At 34.7% G+C, this 16,524-nt stretch overlaps 1 long non-coding RNA gene across 1 annotated transcript in view; it reads right to left on the bottom strand.

Moving 5' to 3' along the window:
* The window catches only part of LOC140844820 (uncharacterized), a 510,376-nt gene that overhangs the window by 150,171 nt on the left and 343,681 nt on the right, over positions 1–16,524 (bottom strand). Inside the window, exon 4 of the long non-coding RNA XR_012123316.1 lies at positions 15,021–15,194. This is a non-coding gene — a long non-coding RNA (uncharacterized lncRNA). The remainder of the gene's footprint in view (positions 1–15,020; positions 15,195–16,524) is intronic.

Here is a 16,524-nt window from a genome sequence, read left to right as displayed (position 1 = left end):
TTGCCCTCCTCTTTTCTATGCCTGAGATTGAAAAAAATATTCATTTCTTAAGAATTTTTAAATTCTTTTTATTTTCTCTAACAGTAGCATGTTTTCTGCTGCTAGTTTGATATAACTGTTTTCAAAAACTATTTGAGATTGTTCATAAAATTTAAGATACTTATTCCCCAAAACCCCACAATTAAGTTGGGGTATCATCTACGCAGGAGGAGGTTATGTGTATTCCTGAGAGCTCCAAATTAGCCCTGGGGGGAAGGCAGAGCTGAGGGTAGCCAGAGCCCATGAGCGAGTCACCTCCCTCTGTGCACAGATCGAACTCTTCCCCAGTAATATAGATGAATATTTGTTTTATTATGTGTAGAATTTGGGAAATCACTTCCCTAGAGAAACTTCCTTGCATATGGTAACAGGAGATTGACACAAGCATGGCTGTCATGGCAACAAATTTCACATAACCTGAATATCTATCAGCAGAGCAAACAATCTCATAATCATATAATCTGATAACAACAGTAATAATAAATGATGTGTGGAAAAGATCTATAGTTTGTTACGTGAATCAAATGGATAAATCTTTGGTCATTCAGAGGAAAAAAAAGGTTTAAAAATATATACAGTGAATTTATAGTCATACAATTCAAACACAGGTTATGATACAAACTAATCAATACTATATCAAGATGTACATAAAAATGGATAAATTATGAAGAAAAGCAAAGGAATAAAGGGGACACTTCTGGATGAGGAGAGTGATCACCTTTGAGTCACTAGATAGGAATACAACCTGGCAGAGGTACAAAAGGGGCTTCACATTATTGTAATGTAACAAATTTTTAAGCTGGGTGGTGGGTGCATGGGTGTCCATTTTATTACTTAGCAGGCTCAACATTTACATGAACAATTCTATCAGTTTACATATGGTTTATCTTATTGTAAGGCATATATATGTTTTAAACAAAGAAGACTATTAGGCTCTGCATGGGTGCCATTTTTGAGGTATTCAAAATATGCAGTTTAGAAATAAGAATTGTTTTTGAGCAGAAATAACTCTAAAGGGCTATAAAATTCTGGACAGAATCAGGTACTAAAACCACACACTGATTCACATCTTACCCTTTGCACCTTCTAGTACCATTCAAAATGCAACTGGCATAATTAATGAACAGTCTGATAGGAGAAGCAGTCTCAGCAGTAAAAAGAAATGGTTTCAAGTAATCCCCTCTAGCTTCCGAAGGCTCGACAGAAAGCACTGTTTGCAGAAAAGAGAGGAGAGGATGAATGACCCCTGGTCTTACCTAATGTTTACATTTGATTGCTTTATAAAAATTGTGCCCATGAGAGAGGCATAAGGTAGTCATAAAATTGTAACCAAGCCCAAGGAATTGTAAAATTAAAACATAGCCCATTCCAGAAACATAATTAAATTAGTGATAAACCATGGCTATAGGAATCTGTACTGGAAGTGGCTTCCAAAGACTGATGAAAAGAAATCCTGCTTACAAGGATGTTCTCCTACTTCAAAGTATTACTAGCATAGGTTTTTTTTTCTTTCTTTCTTTTTATTTATTTATTTATTTATTTATTTATTTATTTATTTATTTATTTATTTATTTATCTTTTAATTAAGGTAGCTTTGATATACAACCTTATGAAGGTTTCACATGAGTGACACTGTGGTTACTACATTCAACCATATTATCAAGTCCCCCCCACATACCCCATTGCAGTCACTGTGCAGCAGCGTAGTAAGATGCTACAGAGTCAATGCTTGTCTTCTCTGTGCTATACCGCCTTCCTCGTGCCCACCTTACGTGTGCTGATCATGATACCCCTTAAGCCCCTTCTTCCTCCCCCCTCACCCACACTCCCCACCCTTTCCCTTTGGTAACTAACTGCTAGTCCCTTCTTGGAGTCTGTGAGTCTGCTGCTGTTTTATTCCTTCAATTTTGCTTCACTGTTATACTCTACAAATGAGTGGGATCATTTGGTACTTGTCTTTCTCGGCCTGGCTTATTTCACTGAACATAATACCCTCTATACCCTCTAGCTCTATCCACGTTGTTGCAAATGGTAGGATTTGTTTTCTTCTCATGACTGAATATTCCATTGTGTATACGCACAACTTCTTCTTTATCCATTCATGTACTGAGAATAGGTTGCTCCATATCTTGCCTACTGTAAATAGTGCTATAAGAAACATAAGGGGTGCATATGTGTTTTTGAATCTGAGATGTTGATTTCTTTGGGTAAATTCCTAGGAGTGGAATTCCCAGGTCAAATGGTATTTCTATTTTTAGTTTTTCAAGGAAATTCCATATTGCTTTCCACAATGCTTAAACTATTTTACATCCCCACCGGCAGTATAGGGGGTTCCTCTTTCGCTGCATCCTTACCAGCATTTGGTTGTTCCTTGTCTTTTCAATGTTGGCCATCCTAACTGGTATGAGGTGATATCTCACTGTGGTTGTATTTTGCATTTCCCTGATAATTAGCAATGTGGAGCATCTTTTCATGTGCCTGTTGGCCATCTGAATTTCTTCTTTGGAGAAGTGTCTGTTCAGATCCTCTGCCCATTTCTTAATTGAGTTATTTGCCTTTTAGGTGTTGAGGCATGGGTGTTCTTTATATATTTTGGGTGTTAACCCCTTGTCAGATATGTTGTTTATGAATATATTCTCCCACACTGTAGGATGCCTTTTTGTTCTGCTGATGATGTCCTTTGCTGTACAGAAGCTTTTAGTTTGAGGTAGTCCCATGTGTTCATTTTTGCTTTTGTTTCCTTGCTCAAGGAAATGTGTTCAGGAAAAAGGTGCTCATGTTTATATTCAAGAGATTTTTGCCTATGTTTTTTTCTAAGAGTTTTATGGTTTCATGACTTGCATTCAGGTCTTTTATCCATTTTGAGTTTACTTTTGTGTATGGGGTTAGACAATAATCCAGTTTCACTGTCTTACATGTAGCTGTCCAGTTTTGCCAACACCAGTTGTTGAAGAGGCTGTCATTACCCCATTGTCTATCCATTGCTCCATAATTGTATATTAATTGGCCATATATGTGTGGGTTTATATCTCGACTCTATTCTGTTCCATTGATCTGTGGCTCTGTTCTTGTGCCAGTACCAAATTGTCTTGATTACCTTGGCTTTGTAGTAGGGCTTGAAGTCAGGGAGTATAACCCCGCTACTTTATTCTCTCTTCTCAGGATTGCTTTGGCTATTCGGTGTCTTTTGTGGTTCCATATGAATTTTAGAACTATTTGCTCTAGTTCATTGCAATATGCTCTTGGTATTCTGATAGGGATTGCAATGAATCTGTAGATGGCTTTAGGAAGTTAATTCTTCCTATCCATGAGCATGGGATATATTTCCATTTATTGGTGTCTTTTTTAATTTCTCTTGTGAGTGCCTTGTAGTTTTCAAGGTATAGGTCTTTCACCTCCTTGGTTAGGTTTATTCCTATGTATTTTATTCTTCTTGATGCAATTGTGAATGGAATTTGTTTTCCTGATTTCTCTTTCTGCTAGTTCATCATTAGTATATAGGAGTGCAACAGATTCTGTGTATTAATTTTGTATCCTGCAACTTTGCTGAATTCAGTTATTAGTTCTAGAAGTTTTGGGATGGATTCTCTAGGGTTTTTATGTACAATATCATGTCATCTGCAAACAGTGAAAGTTTAACTTCTTCTTTACCAACCTGGATGCACTTTATTTCTTTCTGTTGTCTGATTGCCAGGGCTGGTACCTCCAGTACTATGTTGAATAAACAGCTGAAAGTGGGCATCCTTGTCTAGTTCCCAATCTTAAAGGAAAAGCTTTCAGCTTCTCGTTTTTAAGTATGATGTTGGCTGTGGATTTGTCATATTTGGCCTTTATTATGTTGAGGTCCTTGCCCTCTACACCTATTTTGTTGAGAGTTTTTATCATGAATGGATGTTGAATTTTGTCGAATGCTTTTTCAGCATCTATAGAAATGATCCGGTGATTTTTGTCCTTCTGTTGATGTGGTGGATGATGTTAATGGGCGTTCGAATACTGTACCATCCTTACTAGCATAGGTTTCTTATATCTGCCATCGAAGATAACAGTTCGCTTCACCTTAAGGTGAGGGGGTACTCATTTAGCTAATCCCCGCCCCATGGAGATGCGGGCAGAAAGCAAATGGCAACAACCACAACTGTCTTGTCTTGAGGAAGTAAAATGCATTTACTCTCCTTGGCTGTTAAACTCCAACTGACTATATTTTCATCTGTAAAAATGAATCATTGTCTCTCTCCCTATTCTTATGGAAGTTTGATTTTTTAAAATCTAGTATTGCCAATGAATACCACGTGCTATTAGTACTTTTTGTTTTGAAAAAATAAATATTCTGACTATTGGTTTTCTTTACCTTGTATCTGGACAGTGCCTCTTCCTAGCTTTGGACTTTGAAATCCTATTTAATCTCTCTGACCATCAATTTCATATCTGAAAAATAATAATGCCTAATTTACAGAACTTTTACAGTGGAAAAGAACAGGAAATCATTTTGCCTTTCTCAAATAAAAGTTTAATTTATTTAAATGTGGACAAATTGAGAGGACTGAGAAGGGAAATGTTATAAAGATACACATCTCATGTGATTCAATAAATATAGTACTCAGACAACCTAAGTGTCTGTAGACAGATGAATGGATTATAAAAAACTGTGATATGTGTATGAGTGTGTGTATATATTCATGTATATATATATATAACAACAGGATATATGTATGAAAATGAAATACAAAGTATTTTCTTATTACTTAGAAAGATAAGTGACAATCCAGTTAGGAAGAAAATAAGGAAAAAGAAGACAGGAATACACAAGTAAACTAGTAAAATCAGCTAAGTAAATAAGCAGCATGTTTAACGTTCAATAGTTTTATAAAAAACACTTAACCAAGGGAAGAAAAGATAAATTGCAAAGGTAGCTGGTTATTGTTTATTTGTTTGTTTTTTATTAAATATGTCTACCTCTGTGTTAGGTGGTGTACTTGGTGTTGGTGGTACAAAAATAAATCAAATTTTGTGCCTTTCTCTGCTGTGCCAGCACAGGAGATGGGAGGAATGAGAATCGGTGCTGATTTGTAGTCTTTTGCTAAGTTGGAAGATCCCATTTGTTATCTTCTCGCACTGTCTAGGCCCTCACTACCGTGTTAGATACAGAAGTCTTAAGGGGAGACATTCTTTCAGTTCCTGCTCATAGAAAACAGTCTTGAACCACTAATACAGACCTTTAACTAGCCCCGTGTATTCCTAAGAGTTTTATTGTGAATGGATGTTAAATTTATTCAATGTTTTATCTGAATCTAGTGAGTAATTCCATGATTTTGTTTTGATATGTGTGTTGATTTGGTGAGTTAATAATTGATTTTTGAATGTTAAACCAACGTGCATTCCTAGGATAAGCCCTACTGGGCCATGATGTACTATCCTTAGAAACTGCTGGACTCAATTTGCCAACATTAAGGATTTTTCTGTCTATGTTCATGAGGGATACTGATGTGTAGTTTTCTCTTTTTTCTCTTTTTCTGATTTTGTAAGAGAATAATATTGACTTTATAGAGTGGTTTGCAAAGCATTCCCATTGCTTCTATTTTCTGAACGAGATAGGGTAAAATCAATATTCACTTGAAAACTTTCCAGAGAGGTCTGGGCTAGACTTTTTTGTATGGGGAGGTTTTGAACTAAGCTTTTATTTCAGTAGATTTAGGATTATTGTGGCTATCTATTACTTCTTAAGTAAGCTTTGGTAGTTTGTATCTTATCTGTCCAAGAATCGATGCTATTTTTATCTATGTTATCAAATTGAGTACCATAACATCATTTTCCTAATATTGCCTTATATAGTCTTTTAATGTGTATTTGATCTGTAGAGGCATGTTTGGTAAGATGTGTCTTCTCTCTTTTATTCATGATCAGTCTTGCTGCAGGTTGATCATTTATTTTATTGATCTTTTCATAAAACCAGGTTTGATTTTGTTGATAGTCTCTATTTTTCCTAATGTTTTTCTGTTTTTAAATTTTATGATTTCTGCTAGTATTATTATCTCCTTAATGCTACTTGTTTAAGGTTTATTTTGTTTTACTCTATCTAATTCCTTAACATGAAAGATTAAATCACCAGTGTGGGAAATTTCCTCTTTTCTGACATTTGTATTTCACAGTATAAATTTCTCACTAAACAGTGCTTTAGCTGAGGCCCACACATTTTGATATATTACAGTTGAGTTTAATTCCAAATATTTTCTAATTTCTTTTCTGATTTATTTTTAACCAATGGGTTATTTAGAAGTAGACTAATTCCAAGTGTTACATTTCAGATACCTTTCTGCTTCTGATTTCTAGTTTAGTTCTATTTTGTCTAAGATAATCCTTTGTATCATACTTAATTTTTAATTTTATTGAAATTTAGTTCATGGTCTATTGGGGGGAATATTCTCTGTGTGCTTAAAAGGAATATGCATTCTGTTCATGGCTGAGTTGGTTGATAGTGTAGTTTTCTTTGTGGACTTTCCCCCCTACTTGTTCTATCAGTAGCCAAGAGAGAAATTTTGAAGACTCCAGCTATACTTGTGGATTTGTCCATTTCTCCTCTCAGTTATTTCAGGTTTTTTGAAGTTGAGGTTTTTGAAAGTTGTATTTTTCAAGCCCTGTTGTTACGTGCATAAATTTTTAAGATTATTAAATCTTGATGAATTGACCTCTTTCTAAGTTACATAATGCCCAACTTTTTTCTGGAAAAGTAAATTTGTTCTAAGATCTACTTTTTTAATCTATAAATATAGCCATTACACTTTCTTAAAATTAAAGTTTGCATTGTTTATTTTTTCCATCCTTTACTTTTCATCTACATACATCTTCATATCAAAGTCAGTTTTTCATAGACACAGTGTACTTTGGTCTTGTATTTTTAACCAGTTTGGCAATTACTAATATTCAGTTGTTGTGTTTAGACTACTTATACTTTAATGAAACCGTTGATATCATTGGATTTTTAAATGCACCATCTCGCTAGTGTCTCTGTACTGCCTGTGTACTTTATACCTGTGTTTCACTTCTCTGCCTTTCCTTAGGATTAAGCATTTTTTATTTCCCATGTTATCTCATTATTTGCATATTAGTTTTACTTCTTACTTTCAGTTGTGGCTGAGGTGCTTACAGTATGCATCTTTGAGTTATTATATTCAAATAATATTATGTCACTTCATATATAGTGTAAGAACCCTAGCGTGGTATACCTCAATTTTCAACACCCATTCTTTGTACTTTTAGTTACATGTTTTATTTCTACATATGTTATGAATCCTTTTTTTACTTCTACTGTGAGCAGTCAATTATCTTTTAATATTTACCCCAGTTTTTCTGTTCCTTGTGATTCTTATTTCTTTGTGTTGATTCAGATTTCCACTGCATATCATACACCTTCTGTCTGATGAACTTCCTTGAATAGTTCTTATAGTTCAGGTCTGCTGTTAATGAATTTTAGCTTGTTTGTCTGAAAAGAGTCTTCTTTAACTTTCATTTCTGAAAGGCCATGTCATTGAGTGAAGAATCCTGAATTATATTTATTTTTCTCTCCTTATTTCAGGATGTCACTGCAGTCTTCTAGAATGTATAGTTTTTGACAAGAAGTCTGTGTTCTCCTCACATATGTATTCTGCCCCATTCTTTAAGACTTTATGAGAATTTAAGCTCTTTTTCTTCTTACCTGTTTTAATGGTGGCTGCCTCTTCTGCCCATGGTCTGCCAAATGTCAAACAGTTCATAGCTTCTAACTCCTGAATGAGCTTGTTATTCTTTGGAATCCAGTTTAGCTGGTTATCTTGTGAAATTTTTTGTGTGATGTGCTCACCAGTGAGTACTAACTTTATAAATTATCCAGCTTTTTCGCATTTTGGAGTTGGAGAGATGCTCTCTTGCAGCTTTTTTACATTCTAAGTATAAGCAGAACTACAGAAGTTCATGATTGATGGCTTTAAACAAAATGTATATAAATATAAGGCAAGAGTACCTGCTAAGAGTAATGAGTCTGGGGGTGGCATGGAACAATTTTAAGAGGATGAGAAAGGACAAAATATTTTCACTTTGTTTGACACTGGGTTTGTAGTTTACATGGCACCAATCTTCATTATTGTGAAATGTTCTCCAGTATTACCTTGACGTGAAGCTGGATTAGGGAGGATGGGAGTAGTGGGAACAGGGAATTAACCCAGAAGAAGGTATTTCAGTCCTGTTCATAGAATAATCAGGTAAAAAAGTTTAAGGATACCGGCTGAAGTAATTTAACAAAGTATAAGCTTGTCAAAGAAAGAATGGAAAATAAGAAAGAGTTGATGATCTGTGAGAAAATATAGCACTCAAATCAATGGCAGAAATAAAATGTGATAGATATAACTAGATAGAATTAGACATTTGATACATGATGAAAGTGGAATTGCAGAGCAGTGGAGATGGGAAGGCCACGTCACTGAGTGGTTCTAGATCAACTGGGTACCCTTATGGAAAGAACACACAGGACATAACTTCTACTTTACAGTATCCAGAAAGATCAAGTTCAGATCGTTTGCAGATTTAAACTACAGAGGACAAAAATATTTTTCACGGGTTGAAAGAATTAACAGTGTTAAAATATCCCTGCTACCCAAAGCCATCTATAGATTCAAGGCAATCTCTATCAAAACCCTACTGGCATTTTTCACAGAAATAAAAGGAAATAATTCTAAAATATAGAGACATATCTTTATGAATTTTAAGTAGGAGTTTTTTTTATTCAAAATGTGTAACTCTTCAAGAAAAGATTATAATTTGAACTTCACTATACTTAAAAACCTCTGAATATGAACACCCAGTCTGTTGAAAATAGCCCTGAGAAAAAGCAACCAATTACAGGATCATTTAAACAAAGAAATGTTGTATATAAGCCTGAGAGCAAGAACTGAGAATGGAAAGACTAGCCATGGACTTGGAGAAGATATTTCAATGAATATAACTTACAGAAGAAATAAAAATAACTTCTAAATTCAGTAAGAAAAAGAACATCGATAGGATTTTGTGGATAGACTTAAATGGGTGTTTTCCAGTGAGAATATCCAAAAAGGCAATATACATTCAAAATGTTCAAGCCCATTAGTAATTCCATAAATGCAAATTAAAGACAATATGAGTTCTTCTACACGCCTACCAGCATTATTAAAAATAAAAAGTATTCAAATCAAGTTACTAAAAATATGATGCAAAGGAGTGAGTATAAGTTTAGGAATTTACTTTAAGTAAACTGCTTGATTATTATCAATTAATGTTCAAAATATGCACATGTTATGACCCTGGAATCCATCCCTTATATGTCCAACATAAATGTGTACATATGAGCCCAAAAGTCACAGCATTGTATTTAGTGACCACAGAATTATATGAAATTGCCCAAATTGGAAACAATACTGTTTCTTAATTAGAAAAGATAGATAAATTACAGTATATTCATATAACATGATATTAAACAGCAAGGAAAATGAATAAATTTCTGCAACATGGAATAACATAAATTAATCAAATATAATAATGGATGAAAGAAATCAACTACAAAAAAAAGGAAAAGAGGAAGGAGGGAGGATAGGAAGGAGGAAAGTATGCACTGTATTTTACATTTCACATATGTAAAATTCAAAATAGGCAAAACAAGTCTATGCTAGTAGATTCTTTGGGGAGGAGTGAGGTTTTGGGGGTGCTGGTCATGTTCTATTCTTTGTTTGGGGTTGGGATTATACAGGTGTGTCCGCTGTAAGATCATCCATCTGTATACTATGATTCACAAACTTTTCTTGACTTTAACTTTCAATAAAAGTTTAAGTTAAACTATGCATCTAAAAATCATGATCTTAAAATATGTGAAAGTCAGGGTTTAATTTCTGAAGAGCAACGTATTACCTAATCCCTAATCACCCACTTTCTGTAAACATTCCTTAGACAATTTATTGCCTAGCTTCATCAATAGCTTTAATTTTGTTTTTTTCTCTCCTGATTGAATGTAGACTCAACTGGTTTCAGTCCAATAAGCAACTCATTAAGGCTAAAGATTCTCTGTTCCCTGCACACCTGCTGATTTATAATTCCTCTCAATGTTATGAAGCTTTGGCACCTCTGCTTTTTCCCAGCATCAATATTTTCACTAATTTCTACATAATTACAAAGGTACAATGTAGTATTTTAATGTTTTTACAAGCCTAGCTATAGATAATGCCACTCACAAATCTGTATTGGTCATTAGGAGGCTGCACCCACATATGATAATACAAAATACTTGTGTCTTAGCTAATACATAGAGTTTGCATGTAAAAGTTATTATAATGATGTAAATGTGTAACATAATACTGCGAGTTATTGAAAAGTAGACTACATTAAAATTCAGGAAACCTACTGTATTTTAAATTATTTTATAATAAATTTAATTTCAGATATCTACAGGTACTATTTCCCTAACCTAATGCCTGGTTCACAGACATACTGCTTGTATATTTCATTCAAATAAAATTAAAAGAAAAGAGTTTGTTTTAGGCATAATGAACAAGTGTTACTCTTGAAACATAAAGAAAATTTAGCTGTTTTTAGTTATTTTTTTCCTTACCTAAAATTATTACACCTTAATGTCACCTATTTTCCTAAATTGAGAGTACCACAACCCGACAAAACTAGGCACCGCGCCATATTTCTCAGTATTTTACTCTTCAGAGAAGAGGGGCAAGTTTATAAATTGGTTTGAACATTAAATGATCCATAGCATTCCCCTGTATTTGTTAAAGTAAAATAAACTATGATATCAGTAAGATGAAATAAAACCGCCCTTGAAATGGTATTGTTGTCATAAATTACTTACTTACTAAATACCATTTCTAAATCTGTTAAAAAAGAAAGAGAAAATCTCCCAGATATTGATGGAATAGTTAGGACTAGAGCAGATTCCAAAGCTATCACTACCTCTTTAACTGGTAAGGTAAAAATGTGAATCATGTACAACAATGATGTTCCACACACAATTTCAGTCATTAAATTTCATTAAGTACCTGTTTAACAAGTATCTTGTAGCTCCCTATTTTCATTTTAGAGTGATTTTAATCGTTTTGAAAACATATTCTCTCTCTCCTTTTCTTTTTCTGTGTACAGGTGATGAACATGATATAGAGTACACCTTGTTCAGAAACCTATCAGATTTTCATAGGTTCCTTGACAACTGGAGCCTAATAATATTTTTTCTAAGGCATTTTACATTGCTAACATTTTTTTTAGGACAAGCTTCACTTAAGTTGCCTTTTTGTTTTTGGTTGTAGGGTTTTGTTTGTTTTGTTTGGTAATTAAAGATCACAGATGATCAATTAAGTGGTCTGCAGTGTGTTATAATTCGTACTTTGGGGCACAAGTCCAATGTATAAAATTACACTTTGAAATAGTGGCCAATTAAAACTTTGAAAATAATTGTGCATGCAATAATAGTCTCAATATATGCTTGATTCTATGATTTTAATAATAAACTCCCCTGAAAGACTAATTGACTGAGTTGGATTGGCCTTTATATCAAGGAATTTACTATGGCTTCCCCAGCATCCATTTCACCTTATATGTGTGATCTTTCACATGTATTTCTTGGGGAATTTTTCATTTTCTTGCACTTATATCTTTGTACTAATATGGATTGTACAAGTGAACCAATTAAATTTAACTAACAATCATGTTCTAATTTCTTACGTATTGCCAAAGACCCGTCTGTAATATGTTGTTCAAAATACATGGCCAAATTTGAACGGTGGAGTCATCTTAGTTGTGACGTGCAATATTCCTATTCAAGTCACTTGAATCCTTTTAACAGATTCTTATATATATATAGTATCATTGATATCAAATCTAAACAACTTGATGAAATTTGATTCTAAAACGTAAAGAAAAGGGAGCTCAATTAAGTAATGAATCATTTCATCATCACGGTGAACCCAGCATTCAGTACCTACTAATCGTAATTGTTCTTCCTCAGTTCAGTATTCCTGATAATAAACATGATTTCCCTATTTCTCTCTCTTTTCTTTCAATGTTGATATTCTTTCTCTTTTCTTTCAATGTTAAACATTATTCAGTATTGTTAAATTCTTTTCAAAAAGAAGAAAATACAAAAATATTCTAGGTCTCGAAGTTTTATATTGAGAGAGATTTTAGATGGAATAAAATCATCTTGGATGAATGTAAAATAGGTTTGCAACAAAAATATTACTATGAGTTTTTAAATTTCTACTAATAATTTACAACATAGATTAGGTACTATAAATAAATTATTTTTGCATTTATATTTATTTGAGATTTTTAAATTAAACACACACTGTATGATGTTTACTGTGCCAGGTTTTAAATGCTTCTACATGCAGTACATATTAATTTTTTTAAGTCCTTGCACCAACTCTGGGATAAGCAGTACAATTATCCCCACGTTAGAATGAGAACAGGAGGCACTACGGGACGAAATGACATGTCCAAGGGCACATGACCACTGAACAGCTCAACTAGGATTCAGACACAGTCTGGGCACACTTTGGGTTGTAGACCTGTGGGTTGTGCAATGTCTCTTCACACATTCAAACTGTAATTCTTTATCATACGTAAATAAATATCACTGTATCATTAGCTCTGGCTTCTCTACTTTCTTTCCAACTGGCAGAATAATTCTCTTTTCTTTGAAAACCAAATCAAGCAAAATCAAAGAAACTTGTCCTTCCATTCTTTCTCATTTTTCCTTGAGGGTTATTTAATTTATTTTTAATTTATTTGCTTCGTGTCTTCTTTTTTTACATTTTCTGAAAAGTTTTGAGATAATTGCCCATAATGTGAAATTCACCATCTTAACCATTTTTTACATGTACAGTTCAGTAATGATAACATTCACATTGCCATGAAACCCATATGCAGAACTCTTTTATCTTGCAAAACTGAAGACTCACCATTTTTCCCTTCCTTCAGCCCCAGGCAATCACCATTCTACTTTTTGTGTCTATGAGTTGACTGCCCTAGGGACTTCACATGAGTGAAATCACACAGTGTTTGTCTTTTTGTGACTGGATTATTTCACTTAGCATAATATCTTCAAATTCTACCATGCTATAGCGTATCAGAATGTCCCTCCTTTTTAAGGCTAAATAATATTCTATTGCATGTATATATTACATTTTACTTATCCACTCATTCCTTGATGGACACTTGGGTTGATTCCTGTTATTTGTTTTTAAAGAACTTTTATATTCCTTGCGCCTCAGTTGATTCATGAAAAGCTCTTGGAACACAAAATGTTACCACTAATCCTGTGTCTCCAGTTTGGAGTCTCACAGGACACTGGGTAATATGGGGTGAATGAGAATTGAGATGTCCATAATTTATAGATACTTATTCATGGTTTTAAAAGTTACATGTATACTTTAAGATTTGAAAACAGAAAAGAAAATCATGCCACCTTCAGGATAGTTCATCAATAATGGTTTGATTACATATTATTTCTGTATGGTTAAACAATAGCAAAGAAATCCACATAAGCCGTAAATAGGCTTCCCAGAAATGGAATAAAAGAGGGAGTTAGAAGAGCTTATGTCCCAGTTCTGCAAATTCCCAGGTAAATGAGTTGGAATTAATGTCTAAACCTCTATGTCCTCACTGTGAAAAAGGAGGGCAGGCAAAAGGCTCCTTTTGGCTCCCTTACTGCACACATTCCCCTCACCACTTCCTTGCTCCGAATGCGCACAGATAGAGGTCTGCAGTGGCTCCTCATGCACTGAAACTCACCGAACATCTACTCTCTAGGAGAACGAGTTTTGATTTGGCAACACAAAATTCTAAATCAAAGAAAATTTCTGCAATCTGAATTTGCATTTAGCAAATAAGCACACGCAGGCCGCAGATAGGAGGCAGAGATTAGAAAATGAAAAGGCCTACTGATACACCTCAGTGCAAAAAGGCACACCCTTAGCTTGAAAGCGAGGCACAGTTTCACGCCCCGCAGCACCGCTCACCGCTCCTGCCTTCAGTCAACACTCCCCTCCCAGGTGCATCCCTCCTTCAAAGGCCACATAAACAGGTTTTGAACATGGGCACTGGGTCAAAATTTTCTCTGTAATTCTAGACTTTATTTTCAAATTGGGAACTTTCAAGGGAGCAACTTGTGTGCAGTATGCTTTTGGAAAGTTCTAAAGGTCAAGGACAGTATTGAGAATTTTAAAACCAAGGGACCTCTGAGTTGTCCCAAAGTATCTATTCATCATGAACCTATCATTTGACCCCAGACCTCCAACTAAATATACTACATATAAAAAAAAATTCTTTTTCTACCTTTGTCCTCCTAGGACCTGGTCAAAAATCTGTATGGTATTTCTAAGAAATACACTCTCTTCTCTTATGCCATCCAGTTTTAGATTTTCATTCGTTGTTACTTTCTATAGTACAGAGATAATAGCTTCAAAATTGGAAACTTGAAAAATGCTGTTTCTAAAATCCCTGCTTCTTTAGTCCAGTTTATACCAAGAGCATAAGAACAGGCCAGCCTGCATGTCAGCAATATTTCTGGTCCACTTGGTTAACCCAGTTAGATCAAATCTGAAAGAAAATCAAGTTGTCTTGGAAGCGAACAAGTAAGTATAGCTGACCTCGCATTTCCTGTGAATTGAAGGGCTTCTTTGTTACTTATAAATCTCTAGCAAATAATTTGTATTTGGTGATTAGATGTGTGTTTTCAAGTCCATTCATACCACTAGTATACTGTTTAAAGGCAAATGTTATCAGGTGATATTTCAGTACTGCAGAATGAAAATTGCATTTCTCAGAACATAGATTTAATCTCCCCAGATCTCACCTTTCTCTGTGTGGCTTCATCTCTTCAGAGTGACTCTCATTTTCCTTCTTGCATCCTTGTGACTCTCTCTTTCCCTCAAAATCACACTAGTTAAAGGAAAGCCATATTCAAAACATTCCTAGGAACTCACCTGTCTATGATTCCACTGTTTTCCGGGATGATTTTCGTACACCTCAACAGTGAAGAATCCTCCTGGCCACTGTCTTCTTGGCCAGCTGTTGCATAGGGTTATGATGAAATTACATCACCTCTTTTATTGGAAGTAGATTTTTTCTCTCAAATCACTTGCTGGACGATCCAACATCTGCAATATAATAGAGTCAAACACTGTAAAAAATATGATCATGACCAGTAACAGCAGAATCCCTATGTCCTTTCTGCCCAAACCAGGATCTCTTCAGAGAGGCTACTACAAGCAGAGCCTTATTTCCCCAAATCCATGCACGGGCTTTATGGTGACTAACCTAATTATGAAACGTCTGAATGAAAAAGTTTCCAAGTTTTCTAAATATTTTGTCTTTTGGGTGTAATAGTGAAGAAACCTTCCTTAACCTTCCAGGGTGCTGAGGATCAAAGATTTTTCTGAAGCTAGCCTTGCTTCCTATGGTGATTTTCAAACGGAGTCCTAATAAAGTCACTCTGGAATAATTCAGCACTTAACTAAATTAGAGGGAGTTTCAGTCAATTATGGATTTATATTAAGAAGAGAGACCAAGAAAGGCTTTTCTAAAAAAAGGGACATTCACATAGCTGCAATGCTTTAACAAACTATATATTTTTAAAGGCCATTGTTAAAGAAAACTAGTTAATTTCCATGATTGGTCTGGAGGCTAAGGCACTGTGCTGATTTTAAGGCCTGCCTGTAGGTGGAAGTATTGCTACCATGCAACTCGTTGGTAGGGATTTGGCCCATGGATCACCAGAAATCACTGTAAATGTACTTTGAGTGACAGTGCCTTGTGTTGGTCATCGTTAACCGCAAGTGATTCCTAAATGCTAAGCGTGTGTGCAATAAGGCGCAGCGCTTGCTAGCTGTTTCAGAACAAAAACTCATTGAACCCCCGAGGAAGGAACATTTTAACTGCTGTTTTCATGGCAGGAAGATACTACATTCCTACATAGATCTCTGAGGGCCCTCATTTTGCTAAATGGTGATGACAAGCATGTTTTCTTCCCCTTCTAAGTAAAGAGTTAATTCTATCTACAGATGAACAAAAGTGAGGGAAAGCTCATTAGCAAATATTATTTAAGATGCTTCTTTTTATACAAGACCCTTTCTACAAAATTATAATCCTTGTAAAAAAAACACAGAATTAACCTTAAAATGTTCAACTGTAGGATGAGCCAAATTAAGAACCAACACAGTTTCAATTGCTTAGCAAAAGAAAAGAAACCAAGAGGGAGAATCCTGCTTCGGATCAGATGAGGGATACAATCCAAAGAATTCTAGCCTCACAATGGTGTCTCTAGATCTTATTAGCAGTTCTATTCCCATTGGTTTTAAGTATGACTCAACTCTCATTGAGTCATACTTCTTTCTGTGCTATTGGGGAAAAGATAACTAAGAGAGGAGGAGAAAAAGTATTAATTTCCAAACTTTTTATGGAATACACACTTGAAAATTCACACAACTT

Source organism: Manis javanica, chromosome 12 (assembly GCF_040802235.1).
Source record: "Manis javanica isolate MJ-LG chromosome 12, MJ_LKY, whole genome shotgun sequence".
Taxonomy (NCBI): domain Eukaryota; kingdom Metazoa; phylum Chordata; class Mammalia; order Pholidota; family Manidae; genus Manis; species Manis javanica.
Note: the sequence above shows the minus strand (reverse complement) of the source record. Positions and strands in the feature narration are given on the sequence as shown.